The sequence below is a fragment of the Microtus ochrogaster genome, chromosome 4, assembly GCF_000317375.1.
Source record: "Microtus ochrogaster isolate Prairie Vole_2 chromosome 4, MicOch1.0, whole genome shotgun sequence".
Classification (NCBI taxonomy): domain Eukaryota; kingdom Metazoa; phylum Chordata; class Mammalia; order Rodentia; family Cricetidae; genus Microtus; species Microtus ochrogaster.
In genome coordinates this window covers 71,543,612-71,560,450 of record NC_022011.1, presented here as the reverse complement: position 1 = coordinate 71,560,450, position 16,839 = coordinate 71,543,612, and the positions used below count along the sequence as shown (strand labels likewise).

General features: G+C 38.8%; 1 protein-coding gene across 8 annotated transcripts in view; it reads left to right on the top strand.

Moving 5' to 3' along the window:
• Baz2b (bromodomain adjacent to zinc finger domain 2B) overlaps positions 1–16,839 on the top strand; it is a 210,405-nt gene that overhangs the window by 943 nt on the left and 192,623 nt on the right. The gene's annotated exons all lie outside the window — the stretch shown is intronic.

Sequence of the window (16,839 nt, the reverse complement as noted above, 5' to 3'; positions counted from 1 at the left end):
GCGGGGATCTGGCACGGGGGTCGAGCGGGCTCGCGTTCCCGGGTCCCCGGCGGCCTGGCCAGCAGGTCCCGCCGCGGCGGGCTGGGCTCCCTGCCCTCAGTCTCCGCGCCCTCCCCCGCGACGCCCCGCTCCCCTCCCCTAAAGTAGTTCCGCGAACCCCAGAACTGGGATCTGGAAAGGCTAGGAAGTGTGCGGATACTGGGAGCCGGCCCTGCGGTTGGGGGCTGGTTCCTCGGCCCCTCTCCTCAGTATTTATCTTTTGTGTGTTGTTTCCTTGTAAAGAGAGAAGCAGCTGCAGTCCGTGGCCGAGTTGTTGAAATTTATCCCTTTGTGTATATTACAATATCCTCCATTTTTCCCCCTGCCCTCTAAACAACAAGCGTTTCGCCATCTTGGGCAATTTTTATTCCCAAGTCTATGTGTCTCTCTTTTAATTTTAAGGAAGAGAAAAAAGCCATAGAAATGCAAAAAGTGTGTCTGGATAAGGCTCAAAGTTTAGGAACGGTTCAGGGGGCCATGTGACGTCATATAAACTTTTATCAAGAAAATTTCCCCAAAGTGTGTGTATGTTTTTTTCCCCCCCAAAATTTTCACGTTTTATAAAATCGTTTAAGTTAGAGCCTACTGATAAATTGTGGGTTTATTTTTTTTCTTTTGCATTCAGAACAAACCCCAAAACACGCACACTTAATGTTTGGTAGCAAGTGGAAGATTATTTTTTAAAAAATGATCGAAACTTTCATTGTATCACGTAGTATTCACCTAGTTTTGTCCATGCAGTTTTTATTTTTTAAATTTTCAAATATATTTGTAACAGTATATTTCCTTATTTATGTGGTTTCATAGATCTGGCAAATTTAGCTCAGTTAATATTTACATCACTTGGTTTATGTACCTTCCCTTTTGTGATTGTGGTCTAGTCTTTTTGTGTTTTTTATATTTAAAAAAGCTATTCAGAATATCATGAGATTCTTGATACTTTTACATTTTAGTATTAAATATTAAAGTCAAAAGTTTGGCAAAAAAGGTTTAATATATGAAAGGCAGAATTAACCTTAAAAGAAGATAATTTATAATCTTTTGTTGAAACTTTATCAACTATAATAAAAATAATGATAAAAAAGTACAATTAAAATTTGTCTATCATTGTTTTCACCTTACAAGAAAAGTTGAACTGATCACATGACCATACTTAATGATAAACTCACTGCCGAGTATATAAATAGGCACAGCAAATTGAATGGGAAAGTGTAATTTTGTCTCCAGTAGTCGTTTTCAGTCAGCATATTTACATCTCTTCTAACAAGGACGAGAAACTCTCTGTATTTAATTTGCATTCCCTTTGTCTTCTGGGTTGGAGAAAAACATTGACGACAATAAACTTTTAAAAAGCTAATAGAAAAAATTCTAAATACATTAAGAGGATTTTCTAGTGTATGAAAACTTAAATTGTAAATGGTTTGTTTTAAATTTCTGTAGCAATATTCTTTACTGTTTTCTGCTATTTATTCAGGAATTTCCTGTATATAAAATGCTACATAGAAATCTTGACTGAATTGAACGTCTGCTATTTAGTGAATTGTAGGTAGGTGGAAATGTTGAAATAGTTAAAAGCACACAGGACAGATGGTTCTAAATTATACATGCAACAAAGGACTGAAGATTTGGCAGATTATAAATGGAAGCAACAGAGGATAAGCAGTTTAAGAAAATGGTAGTTAAGTACATTGCTGTCTCACACCTATTGTAAACACTGCTGCACAATCAATAATTTAGGTGGCATTATTGCATTTGTATGCTCCAGTAGAAGAGTAAGATTTTACAAATATTTAAAGCAAATCTTGAATGTAAATTTTTCTAAGTTATGGTGATAGAAATTTTTTAAGAGATATCAGATTGTATGCTTTGAAACAGGATATAAGAACTTAATATGTTCATAGAATGGTTTTCAGAGAAATAGGAGTGGGTACATATTTTTAAATGTAGATAGTGTATCTGTACTGTTTTGGGTTGGTTAAACTGGTACATTGACTGTGTTAACCTGTGCACTCACTCTATGTCTGTGAGAATGGGATTTTAGCTGCTCAGTCTTGGGAAATGCATTGACTACAATACTATTTGGCCTCATTTACTAGATAGTATGGAGTGAAAGAATATATTTTAGTTTTAATATTTGAATTTTGTACATAACACCGTGATACTGACTTGAATATAGTCAGTTTACTATAATATAGTTTACTGTTAATTTATAAATGTAAATATTTTGTGTAATTCTGGTCTTTCTGGAAGAATGTAAGTGTATTTGCTTTTTCAAAAAACAGACTATCTTAAAAAGTATTGGACTTTGCAGAAATTTGTTTTTAGTTTATATAAACCACTTGCTTAAAATGCATATCAACTGTAATGGGAAGCTTGGGGTTCGAAGTCTGCTGCCCTTTCTCTCATTTCTTTGTTTGCATGTTTATTATAGAATTGCAGTGTAAAGGAGCAGATGTTTTGCCAAACATCCTGATGTGTTGTTTTTTCTTATGGGAGTGCATAGCTGCTCCTTCTGATGCATCAACTTGACAGCTGGTTGATTTCATGGAGCTGCTAAGAAGCCATTAGTGGTGTCATTGAATTGAAACAGAAGAGTCAGTCCCAGCTTGAACTGTGATTGTTAATGTCTTTGTTGCTACTTTGTGTTACTATACAAGATGTGGGATACCATAGTTGCACTGAGGTTCAAGGTTCCTGTCTTATCTCTTAGAATTAGTGGAGGGTAGTGCATTAGACCTTCGTTACTCAGGTTTAAAGTTTTCACAAGAGAAAGGATTTCTTAGTGTTTGAGCTAGTCTTCCTTAGAAAACTACTAAAACCAGAAACATGGCATAGTGCAAACAAAATCATAGGGTGTGTTGACCTCTGTAAAGAATTATGTAATCAGGGTTCAGTGATTTTTTTTTTTTTTTTTTTTTTAGTATACTTCATTTCCTGAGGGATTCATCAAATTGTCTAATAAGTATTTTAGGAGGTTTTTTAATTACATAAAATTAAATATTTTGAGTAATAAAGTCTTAAAATATTGTGGTTTATTTAATAAATATTGGGTCATTTGGCTTAATGTTTCTTTAAGCTTTTACTGTGGGAAATGATCAGAAAAGAAATAATTATTGGCAGATATACCATTTTGCTTGTCATTTTCTGAGGCCAAAATACTGTTTAAAAATTCATAAGACTGTTCTAAATTATTCTCCTAGTAGCTATTTAATGATTTTCTTAAACTGAAATCATGTTTTTATTGTAGAAAGAGCATTGTTTGTTTCAAGAGGTGAAGTCCTGCCTGTAGCTCTTGGCAGGCTGGTGTCATTTCTACCTGTAGCTTCAGTTCTCACTAACTTAGGGTTCCAGACATATCACTGTCCTGCTGGTGCCTGAGCTTTGTACTTTCTCTAATTATTTATGTTGTTTTGTTGGTAGGAGGGGAAATAAGAAGTAAGACTACTGGTCTCAGTAGACAGAAGTATACTGTAAGAAAACTGGAAGCAAAACAAAATTTTAGGATGGTATATGGTGCCAGAATGCAGTATATTTTATTATTTTGTCAAAAATTTTTTAGTCTCAACATTTATTTATTTTTTCAAAGTTTTAGATCTTAAAGTAGAATATAAAATTAATATCTCTTAAAAGAACATAGCTTACTTAAAAATAGACACAGAAATGTAAAACTGGTCATTGGAATATATAATTTGCTGAAGTAAATCCTGTTGAAAAGTCTTCCTGTATAATTTTTTTTGTTAGTTTTTTTTTTGTTTGTTTGTTTTTTCAAGACAGGGTTTCTCTGTGTTGCTTTGGAGCCTGTCCTGGAATTCGCTGTGTAAACAAGGCTGGCTTTGAACTCACAGAGATCTGCCTGCTTCTGCTGAGATTAAAGGCGGGTGCTACCACCGCCCAGTGTGACTTCTTATATAATTAGTATGAGCAAACTTTCAACTTGTATGATATACCTGAGTGATTCTGGGATTATTTCCTGAAATCATAAGTTGATGAAGTCTTTGGTTTTCAGAAAGTCACTAAAACTAGAGTTGAGGCGATGTGACATTTGAGCCTTTTTGTGTAGCCATAAAGTTCCTTAAAAAGAGAATCATTCCACTGCCTTAGACTGTGTGGGACTTATTTTAAAAAAGATTTGTGTGTATTATTTTAAATTGTGTGTGTGTGTGTGTGTGTGTGTGTGTGTGTGTGTGTGTGTGTGTAATGGGCAGATTTTGTGCAGATGAGGACAGGTGCCCCCAGAAGCTGGAGAAGTAAATGTCCTGGAGCCGGAGGCTTTTGTGAGCCACCTTACGTGGGTGCTAGAAACTGACATCAGGTCCTCTGAATTGCTGAGACATGTCTGCAGCTCTGTGGCTTGCCTTTGGGGGAACATAATTACTTAACATGCATGTATTTGTGTCAACGCAGATAGTCTCCCAAGCCAAATTACCGGAAATCTAGTTGTTTATTAAAAACAAACTATTCATTTTAAAGAAACATAAAAGTTAAGCTCAATGATAGAGGTAATATTGTAGTTCTAGCAGGTAACCTGCTATCATTAGAGTGTTGAGCATAACGTTGTTAAGGGAGGACGGTGCTGGACCATTCCGTTGCCCATGCTACCTGAGTGTGCTGCTGCACATTTTCATCCCAGCACTCTGCAGGCAGAGCGAGTCCAACACAGCCAAAAACCAGGGCTACACAGAGAAACCCTGTTTTGAAAAACCAAAATAAAGAACTAAAAAACAATGGTTAATAAATATATTTATTTCATTTACAAAAACAGAGAGTTATAAAATATTGGAAACATCTGCTGAAAGTAAGGAAATTAAATGAATTTATATGATTTTTAAATCTGCCTTGAGTGTTGTTTGATTTGTGACAACTCAGAGTTTGAATGTAAAATACTTAATGGTCCAGATAACTTAAACTTATAACATGCTATTCATTGTTGAATTTTCGGTTGTCAGTTAAGCAGCCAGTTTTTAAAATTAATATACTTTTATGAGAGCATGAGGTCAAATAGGTTTTTGCACATATTTTGTTTTTATTATATAGTTTTGGAAATAAAAGTTTTAAAAATAGTTCTTATATAAAATAATGGCATGTAATTTGGTTTCTGAATGATTTTCATTCAAATAAAAATTGCCTGGGCAGTGATAATAACAATGAACGTAATGTGTCGATATGAGCCCTTACTAATTTTGTTTGTGTAACTGTTTATAATGTAAGAAAGAGATACATATGGTTTGAAGATAGTTTCTGCCCTGTACCTACCTATATGTCTACATAATTGTGTATTTTTTTTCCTCTTTCTGTATTTTCCTCTTAACACTTTTCTACAAACATGTACTCATTAATCAAAGACCGTGCACTCCTGCTGAGGGCAGAGAGGTTCATCAAATTGGCAGTCAGCTTGGTGTAAAGAACGGTGTACTGAAGCTCTTAACTCACTGGGACATAAATAAATCTAAGGTCTTTGTATGCAAACCCTGGAGGTTAATACTGTATAATTCAATGTCCTGTCTTTGTTTTTATGATTGATGTTTTTAAATGTTTCAAGCTTAGTGCAAGTCTTCTAGAGGATCAGGTCGGCCTGTCTGATTGGCTGTAGCGAGAAAGCACTAGGTTGTCAGAGGACTTTGGAGTATGCTGCAGAGATTTTGATTTTTTCCCCTGCAAGATCTTTGTCATATTGCGTGAGCTGTTATAGGAATGTACCAATGATTGACATTCCCTGCTGTGATAATGGACCTAGTGCATGAAATGCCAATAGTTTGGTTCTATTTGTTCGGAAGCTTACCACTATTTGTATCCTTAACAGAGCTAACATGGAGAACAAGCAAAACTACTGGGATTTCTCTGTAGAAACAGTGCTGGGATTTGGCTTTAACATGACTTGGTTGCATATTCATAATTTAAGAACAGCTGGTTACAGCAAGCACATAGTCATTTGCAAGCTATTATATACCATTCCACTCACATGGAGCCTGTGCTTGGTGTTTTTTTTTTTTTTATTATTGATCTACCTGCATTTAAAATCTAGTCACTGCTGCTATTGAAGCACTTCATTTTAGCTGTGTTTGCAACACAGAACAGCTTCAATTTTAAATAATCTACTTAAGTTGGATTTTTGAATAAAACAGAACGGCTGCCCATTTTAGAATGAAACAAGTATAAAAGGTTGTACCTTATAGGCAAAATATTTAATCTTAACTTGAACCCAGCCAGCCACCTATCAAAACCTAAATTTTACAACTATTATAATTTTTGGAAAATAAGATTTTATAATTTTGTCTAGATAAATAACTGAGTTGATTTTATTTGAGAATTTCATTACTCATTTTACCAGTTACATATAGTTTGAGAAGCAATACATTAATTAATTTGAAAAATAATGTCTTATGTAGAAAAGAAGTAGTACTTTTAGTTATGGGTAGTGTAAAATCCAGCTAGACAGTTGATAGGATTTTGTACCTGGATTAGAATACTGTGAAAGCTATATAGCTACTCCAGTATTCCAGGAAGGACTCGAATAAGTAGTCTCTTCTGCTATGAGGGTCACTTACAAATTTTAAATGGTACCTGTTAATCCAACTGTAATAGCTTCCTGCATGTTGTCAGTCGCATCTATAAGCATAGAAAGGAAACCAACCTCAATATTCCGAGCTTCCAATAAGAATTGGAGAAAACTGTGAAATGCTGTTTTATATATCCTTTTATGGATGACGGGGAGGAGCGCATTGCTTTGTCTATGTTGAAGTAAGTACATACATGAGAGATTCATGACGATGCTGGTATCTGATCTTTCCAACCAACATGGTGTACACTTGTGCATGTCTTTGCCCCGTGCTGGAATGATGAGATAGCTCTCACACATCAAGGTTGAGAAACAGTCCTAACAGTGCATTTGACTCTCTTAGCTGCTCAAGTGACTGGATATGTTGGTAATGTAACAGAATATATGGCCAGGTTTAATCTAGTGATAGCAGGGTGTCCTTTCTTCTAAGTAATATATTCCAAGGTTATTAAAAGACAAAGTGTTATTTTTAGTTGTGAGTTGCATAGGATCACAATGCAGTTAAATTGCCATTATTTAGATTACTCATTTTGTGAATTATTCTATGTCCTTTCTTTCCTTTTGGACAATTGTCCTTTCAGATATATCTCTGCTTCATAGAGTTTCATCAGTGAATAAACAAAGGAAATAAAATGATTTTGTTGTTGTTTTGTTTCTCCCTGAGGATTAAAGCCAGGGCCACAGGTGAAGTAAAGGCTCAGTAAACCTGGCTTTCTCTATTTCTTAAGATAAATGGAGAGCGTGAGAGCCTGGGAATGGTGACAGGGCCTCTAATCCCGTTAATGAAACAGAGGCAGGTGATCTTTGACTCTCAGGCCAGCCTGGTCTACAGAGTGAGTTCCAGGACAGCCTGGGCCACACAGAGAAACCTGTGTTGAAAAACAAAACAGCAACAGCAACCAAAAGAGATTAAGATGGATAGTTATCCTGAGGTTTTCAGTGAAATTGAAGGATTGGAATTTTGTCCTCCAGTTTTTATCACAGCAGTGTTGTATGAAGAGAAGAGGAAGAAGCATGAAGTAAATCAGTAAAACATAAAACTTAGCATTTGTTTAAAAAATGATTGAACTCAACATCAACCATAAGAGAAATTTTAGATACACTTTTATTGTTATAGTAATAATAGAGGAAAGAGCCAGTGGCTTTAATTCCCCAGGTTTATTTTGCACACTTTGACTAAACATGCATTTGGAGAGAGCTATGGATAAAAGCACACTGTAAATTTGAAGTAGAAGCCAGGGAGATGTCTAAGAGAGTGAAAGTGCTTGCTGTGTGTTTCTGGCTATCTGAGCGGGGGACCGAATTCTGATTTGTACCATGTAGAAAGAACGATACAGCGGGCATGTAATCCAGTACCCTACAGCAAGACAGGACAGGGAGACTAGAGCATTGCCCACATAGCTCAGTGACAAAAACAGCCTCAGAATCAAGGTGAAAGGAGGGGACCACCAAACCACCTCCTCCACGTTGCTTTCTGACATCACATAGATGCAGTGACACCCATTGTCTGTATTCATACACACAATAATTTTTTTTTTTTTGATGTTTGGTTTTGTGGTTTTGAAATAAGGGTTCTCTGTGTAGCCCTTTTGGTCCTAGAACTCACTATGTAGACCAGATTGTCCTCGAACTTAGAGATCCTCCTGCCTCTGCCTCCCCCGAGTGCTGGGGTTAGAGGGGTGCAGCACCATTGCTTACACACAGTAAATCTTTGAAAAATCAGAATAAGAGAGAGATGGCTTCTGGCTGGGATAATTTTAAAAGTCTCTTTGGTTAGGTAGCACTGAATTAGTCAAGAAATATCAATGAAAGGATCCAACCAAAGGAAGACAGTAGGGACTGAGCCTCTGTTAAGTAAGCCTGTTAAAGCTATCCTGCTGGGAACCTGGGCATAGTTCTGTAACTTATTTGGAGTTCATCTCAACTTAAACCTTTCCACCAGAAAGATGATATCACCGGGACTTTCCCTTCCTCCATTGCTTTCAAAGTTGACTGACTTTCTCTGAAGAAAGTGGGTTAATGAGTCAGGCTCTTCAGCCGTAGGCTTGACTTGCAGGCCAGGTTAAAAGCCACTGAATGGCTGCAGCCTTTTCTTGCCAGAGGCTTTCTGGCTTTTTTATGATTAACAGAGTCCCTCCCTTTTCTTCTGTTCTCTGCTTTTGTGAGTTTTTTTTTTTTTCCTTTTTCCTCTTCTGTTCATACCTGTTCAACAGTGAGCATAGTGAAGAACGGCGACTCAAGACCTGTTGACATCCCAAGGGAGTTTGGTAGCACTAACTTGAAAAACTTCTCTCTCTCTCTCTCTCTCTCTCTCTCTCTCTCTCTCTCTCTCTCTCTCTATTTTATTTTATTTATTTTTTTGGCTTTTTGAGATGGGGTTTCTCTGTAGGCTTGGCTGTCCTAGAACTCACTCAGTAGATCAGGCTGGCCTTGAACTCAAAGAGATCTGCCTGCCTGTGTCTCCTGAGTGCGGGGATTAAAGGAGTGTGCCACCACCTCCTGTCCTTTTCTTTTTCTTTTAGGCAGACCAGCTGAGCATCCCATCATAGCTACCTATAAGGACAAAAGGTGATAAAATATAGTCCTTACTTTCAGTAACATCTACATGGGGTCTCAATAAAAACAGAATCTCATTACAAGTAGAGAACATAAGGCCCAGGGAGAAGGTGCCTGTCACCAAACCTGATGACCTGCATTTTATCCCCAGAACTGAATCTAAAGTTGTCCCTTTGTCCTCTGTCTATGTACATGTGTACATATACATGCACACATACAAAATAAAATGGGTAACATAATAAAAAATTAAAAGCTAGCATTGAGAACAGAGGAGTAATCAAATTCTCAGACACAGAGGTATGAAAAGGAAGATGGAGCTCGGGCTTGTGGGACAACAGCTCTCCTTACTGGCCCTTCCAAAAGGCCTCTCAGGAGGTATACTTGCCCAAACCAGGAAACTGCGGGAGTGTTTGGGAGTGTATGCAGATGTTTCTATATATTATGTGAAATGGGAGGTAGGAGAAAAGGCTAAATAGAATGACTAGAATGTCAGGTTTTATTTTCTGGTAGTTCAGGCTAGTCTAAAACTTAGCAGTCTTCTCCCTCAGCCTCATGAGTATAGAGATTTACTTTTTAGATGAAGTGCTTAATGACTCTAGTACCTTGAGTTTGAGTTTTCATTTTAATCTGAGAAACCTTTGTGAAATAATTGAAAGGAATGTGTATGTTCGTGTGTTTGTGTATTTGGGAGTATTTGGGAGGGCAGAGAACGACCACACGTGCTTGTCATGTCTTGACTGACATGGCCTTTTGAGTGACACATCTTGTTTGCTGCTGCATATGCTGGCCTTCTCCAGACTTGAGGGATTCAGCTGTCCCCGCCTCTCAGGTGGCCATGGGAGTGCTAGGACCACAGAGTGCTGTGGGTGAGGAAGCAGAAACTTTGGAGTATAGAGCAGCTTAGGAAAGAATGAACGTGGAGAAGAGGCTACTGTAGCCATGCTGCTGGGTAGGCAGACTTAATCCCAGGTACTCAGTGCGTCCACTGAGGAAATTCCCACTCAGACATACATGGAACTGACGGGGTGGCATGTACCTATTAGAAAGATCTGGATCAGAATTAGCAGATTTTTTCCCTTAAAATTTTTATTAATGTAAGTTGTATAAACAGATGAGTTTAATGATACCTTCATACATGTGTATGACACAGTTTGATCATCTCACTGCATGTGCTACCCGCATCCTCCGACCTCTCCCACTGACCCATTCTCTCTGACACACAGGCCTCCTTCTGCTTCCATGGCTCATTTAAGGGCCTGGAAGTCGCTGTGGAAGGCCATGCTCTCCTCAGGTTCGTGCCCTCGCACCTCTGACTTCCGTATGCTGGGGCTGCAGGCGTGTGTGCATCACTCACAACTGTGTCTCATGTCTTGTTTACATCACTTACTGTGTTTTCAGTTCTTTCCACTTTCCTGTGACAGATTTTGTTCTTTACAACTAAATAATACATCTTTGTGCGTGTATGGGGTGGAGAACAGGACAGCTACAGATGCCATTCCTCAAGCATTGTCCACCTTATTTGATGAGAAAAGGTCTTTCACTGGGACTTGTGGCTCGACAAGTAGACTGGGCTGGCTAGCCAGTGAGTCCCAGGGATCTGCCTGCTTGCACCTCTCCAGTGTTGTGTCCCAGGCACACACTGCCATACCTAGCTCTTCTGTGTTAGTTTCGGGGTTGAGCTTAGGTCCTTATGCTTGTAGGGCCAGTATTTTACCATCTGAACTATCTCCCCAACTCCTGTTTGTCTGTTAATATACTATCCTTTTTCTGTGTAATTCTTTTTTATTAAATATTCAATATTCTAATGTATATATAATGAGTAATGAATATATATTCATTCTGCATCCCCTCTACTCCAGTTCCTCTTTTATGTTCCCCAACTCCTCAGCTCCAAACTTGATGTGGTCTCTCTCTGTCTCTCTCTTTTAAAATTAATGCCAACTGAGTTTACTTAGTTCTGCCTGTATGTATACAGGTGTTGGATTATTCATACAGGCATGGGTAGGCTCTTAGGGATTGTATCATCCAGAAAAAGCAACTCCCCCTCCCATTAACTAGTAGGCATTTTCTGCCAGTGGCCCCTCAGCCTGAAGGAGGGGACGACTTGATAAGCCCCGCCTCCAACCATGCTGGGATTTTGGCTGGCTTGAACCTTGTTGTGTAGGTCTGGTTCCTGCAGCCCGTCTCTGTGTTCATGTGTGCCGTCGTGCTGTCAAGTCCTGCACAACTGTTTCTCCAGGACATCCACTCTCTTCCTCCTGCATCATTTTGTCCCCTTTTCCAAGAAGACCCCTGAACCTTGTGGGGATAGTGTGGGATATAGACTTCTGTTTGTAGCTGAGCAGCCCACAGTCTCTCATTCTCTTCACACTGACCGGTTTTTACTCTGTATAAATCTCCATCTACTGCAAAAAGCAGCTTCTCTGATGAGAGTTGAGAGATTCACCAATCTGTGGGGTCAAAAGGACTTAGGGACAGTTTATTGCTGTGCCCAGTTATCAGGATAGTAATAAGTACTAGGGTCTCCCCTAGAGTCTGACACCATGGGGTTTATAGCCTGTTTAATGGTGTCGGGTATGGGTTCTGTATCATGCAGTGGGCTTCCTTATATTCCTTATGGATTGTGGTTACTAATTCCCTGTCAGGTGAGTAATTTTTTACATTTTGTGGCTCTGACTATTCTATTGATTGGTTTCTTTACTGTGTAGAAGTGTTTTTAATTTGATGACCTCTATATTCTTTCTAGTTCTTATTATTTCCAGAACTATTGCAGTCATTTATAAAGCGGTTGTTTTCCTCCAGTAGCTTCAAAGCTCCAGGCCTTATGTTAAGGTTGCTGTGTTTTGAATTGATTTTTGTGCAGGCAGGGTGGTAGGAACCTGATTTCAGTTGTTTACTTGTGGATTATCAATCTTTTCTAAGCTCCCCTTTGCCCTGAGACAGGATTTCTGGGTGTGGCCCTGTAGTCGAGGCTGGCCACCTGCCTCTGAGAGCTGGGATTAAAGGCGTGGCCCAGCACTGTCCAGCTTCTAGCACCATTTGTTAAAGTTCTCTGTTTCTAACACTGTTGTGAAGAAAATGGCTGCACCTGTATGAGTGATTTCTTAGTCCTCTGTTGTGTTTGGCTGGGCCTGTGCTTCTGTTTTTGTGCCTGTATTTGCTATGCTGTTATTGCTATGCATTTAGTGCACTATGAAATCAGGCCTTGTGATACCTGCAGCATGATTCTTTATGTTCACGGTTACTTTGGCTATTGGAACCTTTTGTATTTCTATATGATTATTATGACTTTTTCCTGTTTCCATAAGAGATGTCATTAGTGTTTTGATGGGAATTGTATTGTTTCTGTAGTTCGCCTTTGATAATATGGCATTTTTGCAATATTAATTCTGTCAACACATGATTGTTAGGTCCTTCCATCCTGTAGTGACTTCTTCATTTTCTTTCATTGTCTAAAACTTTCATCATCAGTGTCTCTTATCTGCTTGGTTATATTTGATTCTAGTTTTTTTTTTTTTTTGAGGCTATTGTAAATAGGATTGTTTTTCTGAATTCTTTTTTTAGCATGCTTGGTATTGGTATATAGAAAAGGTCTTGCTTTTTGTATGTTGACTTTGTATTCTGTTATTTTCCAAGAAGTTATTTCTGAAATTGAAGAGCTTTCTAGCTGGGCAGTGGTGGCACCTGCCTATAAGCCCAGCACTTGGGAGGCAGAGGCAGGTGGATCTCTGTGAGTTTGAGGCCAGCCTGCTCCACAGAATGAGTTCCTGGACAGTCAGGGCTACACACAGAGAAACCCTGTCTCAAAAAAATAAAACTGGCTCTAGGTTTGGTATATGTGGCTTTTATGATATTGATGTATGATTTTATTCCTATATTCTTCAGGGATTTTTTTTAATCATTAAAAGCTGTGGAATTTTTTGAAGCCCTTTTCTGTATTTATAAGATGATTGTGCGTTTTTTGTCCCTAATTCTGTTTATGTGTTCTTGTATGTTTATGATTAGTATATGCTGAAACAGCCTTATATCACTGGAATACAAACCACTGACTCACCTTTTTAAGTGTAATTTTTTCATTTTTTTCTTTGGCAGATGTGTATGGGGTGTGTCTGTGTGGTGGTGCACATGCCAAGGTGCGCATGGAGGGCAGAGGACAGTTCTTCCTCCGAGTGGGCTCCAGGGGCCAAGCTTAGGCCTCTGGCCTTTGTTTTTTGTTTTTGTTTTTGTCTTGTTTTGTTTTGGTTTGGTTTTTCGAGACAGGGTTTCTCTGTAGCTTTGGTGCCCGTCCCAGAACTAGCTCTTGTAGACCAGGTTGGCCTCCAACTCCCAGAGATCCGACTTCCTCTGCCTCCTGAGTGCTGGGATTAAAGGTGTGCACCCGTGGCCTCTGGGCTTTGAAACAAATATCCTTACCTGCAAAGAGTCATGGTGCCCTCCCCATTTGTCTGTTTTTGATGAACTGGCCTTGATATTTTTTTGAGTAGATGATTACACTAAATTTCTCTTTTGCGGTGCTGTTTTTTTTTTTAAATCTGAATCACTGTAAAAATTTAGAAATGTGGGATTGGAAAGATGGCGCAGTGGTTTAGAGCACAGGCACACTAAAAATTCCTTATAAAATCTCAGAAATTCTTTTATTTATGGAATTGATTTGTGTGTGTGCACTGAGATTGAACCTAGATCTTTGGACATGTTCACATGTTGTTGGGCTAGGCTACATCCTTGCCTTACAATATTTTCAGAATCAAGTCTTTTAAAATAGTCTCATATTTGGACTAGATTATGCTTACTTGTTAGAGAGATGCTTTGGAGTATGGGTCGTCAACATAGGTATATTTGTTTATAAGTTGTGTAAGCTTACTAATCATTCCAGCAACTGATTTGCGGCTACACTGCACACACAGTGTCGCCACAAGTGTAAGACAGGGTAGGATGTATTGATGTGAATAACAAGTGTAAGACAGGGTAGGATGTATTGATGTGAATAACGCTCTGGATCCTCTAAGATAGGAAGATAGTTTGCTGATGGTGAAGGCTTATTTTATTTTGGCTTTTGGACTGGGTTTCTTTGTGTAGCCTTGGCTGTCCTGGAACTCATTCTGTAGACTAGGCTGGTTGGTCTTGAACTCACAGAGCTCAGCCTGACTCTGCCTCCTAAGTGCTTGGATTACATTTCCTGGCATGACTTTATTTCTTATTACCACTATCTCACTCTTTTGACATAGAGAATAGCTAATAATAATAGACATTGTAGTTAGAATAATTTCTTCTCAAGTTCATTTCTTCTCTGAGATCATCTTGTATCACAATACAGTTTATAACAAGAATCAGCAAATATCAACTTGGACATTCGCATTGTGTTTTTATATTCTGTTGCTGGGACTTGAACTTAGGTCCCCATTCATTCTAGCCAAGCACTTTTATTATTATAGCTTTATCCCCAGCCCCACTGGGAGTAATTTTTTAAAAGTTTTATTATATTTGTTCATGGTATGGGTGCACATACATGCCAGAGAACATGTGTGGAGGTCAGAAACCAGTTTTCTGGAGTCAGTTTTCTCTTTTTACCACGGGATCCTAAGGATCAAAATGAGGGTTCCAACCTTGGCAGCAAGTGACTTTGTCATTTTGCCAGTAGAACTAGAAGTTTTTTTGTTTTGGTTTATTTGAAACAGGGTTTCTCTGTGTAGCCTTGGCTGCCCTGGAACTCACTTAGAAGACCAGGCTGGCCTTGAACTCAGAGATCCACCTGCCTCTGCCTCACAAGTGCTGGGATTAAAGGTGTGCGCCACCACACCCAGCAAGAAGTATTTTTAATTTTTGCCCCTCACCATAACCTTTAAAGTCCTTTTCTTTGTTTTTTTAAATGAAGAGAGAGAGAGAGAGAGAGAGAGAGAGAGAGAGAGAGAGAGAGAGAGAGAGAACTGGGGGGGGGGTCTGGTTTTTTTTTTTTAAGATGAAGGTAAAAAGATTTGGTGGGGAGGATCTGGAATGAGTTGGAAGAGGGAAACACATGATCAACATATATTGTATGAATTTTTTAAAAAATAATATCCCTTTCACCATGTGGTGATTTGAATACTAACCCCCAATAGAATCATACACATCTACCAGGGAGTGAAACTATTTGAAAGGATTAGAAGGACTAGGAGATATGGCCTTGTGGAAGTATGGTTTCACTGAGTGTAGGCTTTGAGGTTTCAAAAGCCCATGCTAAGCCCAGTCTCCACTCCTCACCTTTCCTCTCCCTCCCCACCACCACCTCATTGATTACAGATCAGGATGTAGCTCTGGTTTCTTCTACCAGCCTCCTGCCATGCTTTCTGTCATGATGATAATGGACTAAGCCTCTGAAAAATAAGCAAGTCCCTAATTAAATGCTTTCCTTTGTAAAAGTTGCCTTGGTCACACTGTCTGTTCACAGACATAAAACAGTGGATATGACACACCATAATACTGTAAAATCATAAGCTATAAACTACATAAACATGAAAAACAAAGACTATGAAAAAAGGTGAAACAGTGTAGATAATAAAATGCTAAACAGATTTAACATCCCCTGATCTGAAAATCCAGAATCTGAAAAGCTTCTAATTCCAAAACATTTGAGCATCAGTGTGAACCCATGAACTGTGAATCCCACTCCTGACTGACTTCACCTAACATGAACTGTGAATCCCACACCTGACTGACTTCACCTAACAGGTTGGAGTCAAAATATAGACGTCTGGAAAAAGCAAACCAACTATATACAATACTATCTTCAGGTTATGTGATTCAGGTATAGCAGAGACATAAATGCATTCCATGCTTAGAACTGGGTCCTGAACCTAAGACACCTCATTGTATATAACCAGATGCATTAAAATTTTAAAATAAAAGAAACCTGAAATTTTTGTAGTCTCGAGTGTTTTGTATAAGAGATACTCACCAAGCAGTGGTGGCGCATGCCTTTAATCCCAGCACTTGGGAGGCAGAGGCAGGCGGATCTCTGTGAGTGCAAGAGCAGCCTGGTCTAAAGAGCTAGTTCCAGGACAGGCACCAAAGCTACAGAGAAACACTGTCTTGAAAAACCAAAAGAGAGAGAGAGAGAGAGAGAGAGAGAGAGAGAGAGAGAGAGAGAGAGAGAGAGAGAGACCATATGCCAAGCAGTCCTGCAGATGGTATGTAGTACAAAGATGCAGAAATACTTACAATAGAAGCAACTAATGGACATCTCAGGAGACTGAGAAGGTGATATCTATGGTCAAGCCTATCTGTTATTTGTGTTTTTAAAAAGATAAAATGGGTCTGGAGAGACAGCACTCAGTGGTCCAGTGTATTTGCTGCTCTTAGAAAGGACCCAGTTTCAGTTCCTAGTACCCACATTGCAGCTCATAACTATTTGTTTTTTGTTTTTGTTTTTTCGAGACAGGGTTTCACTGTGGCTTTGGAGCCTGTCCTGGAACTAGCTCTGTAGACCAGGTTGGTCTCGAACTCACAGAGATCCGCCTGCCTCTGCCTCTGCCTCTCGAGTGCTGGGATTAAAGGCGTGCGCCACCATCGCCCGGCGCTCATAACTATTTGTCCTCAAGTTCCAGGGAATCCAATTTCCTCTAAAGGCACAAACATAGACGCAATCAAAATATCCATACACATAAAATAAAATAAAAATAAATTTATTTATTTATTTATTTATTTATTTATTT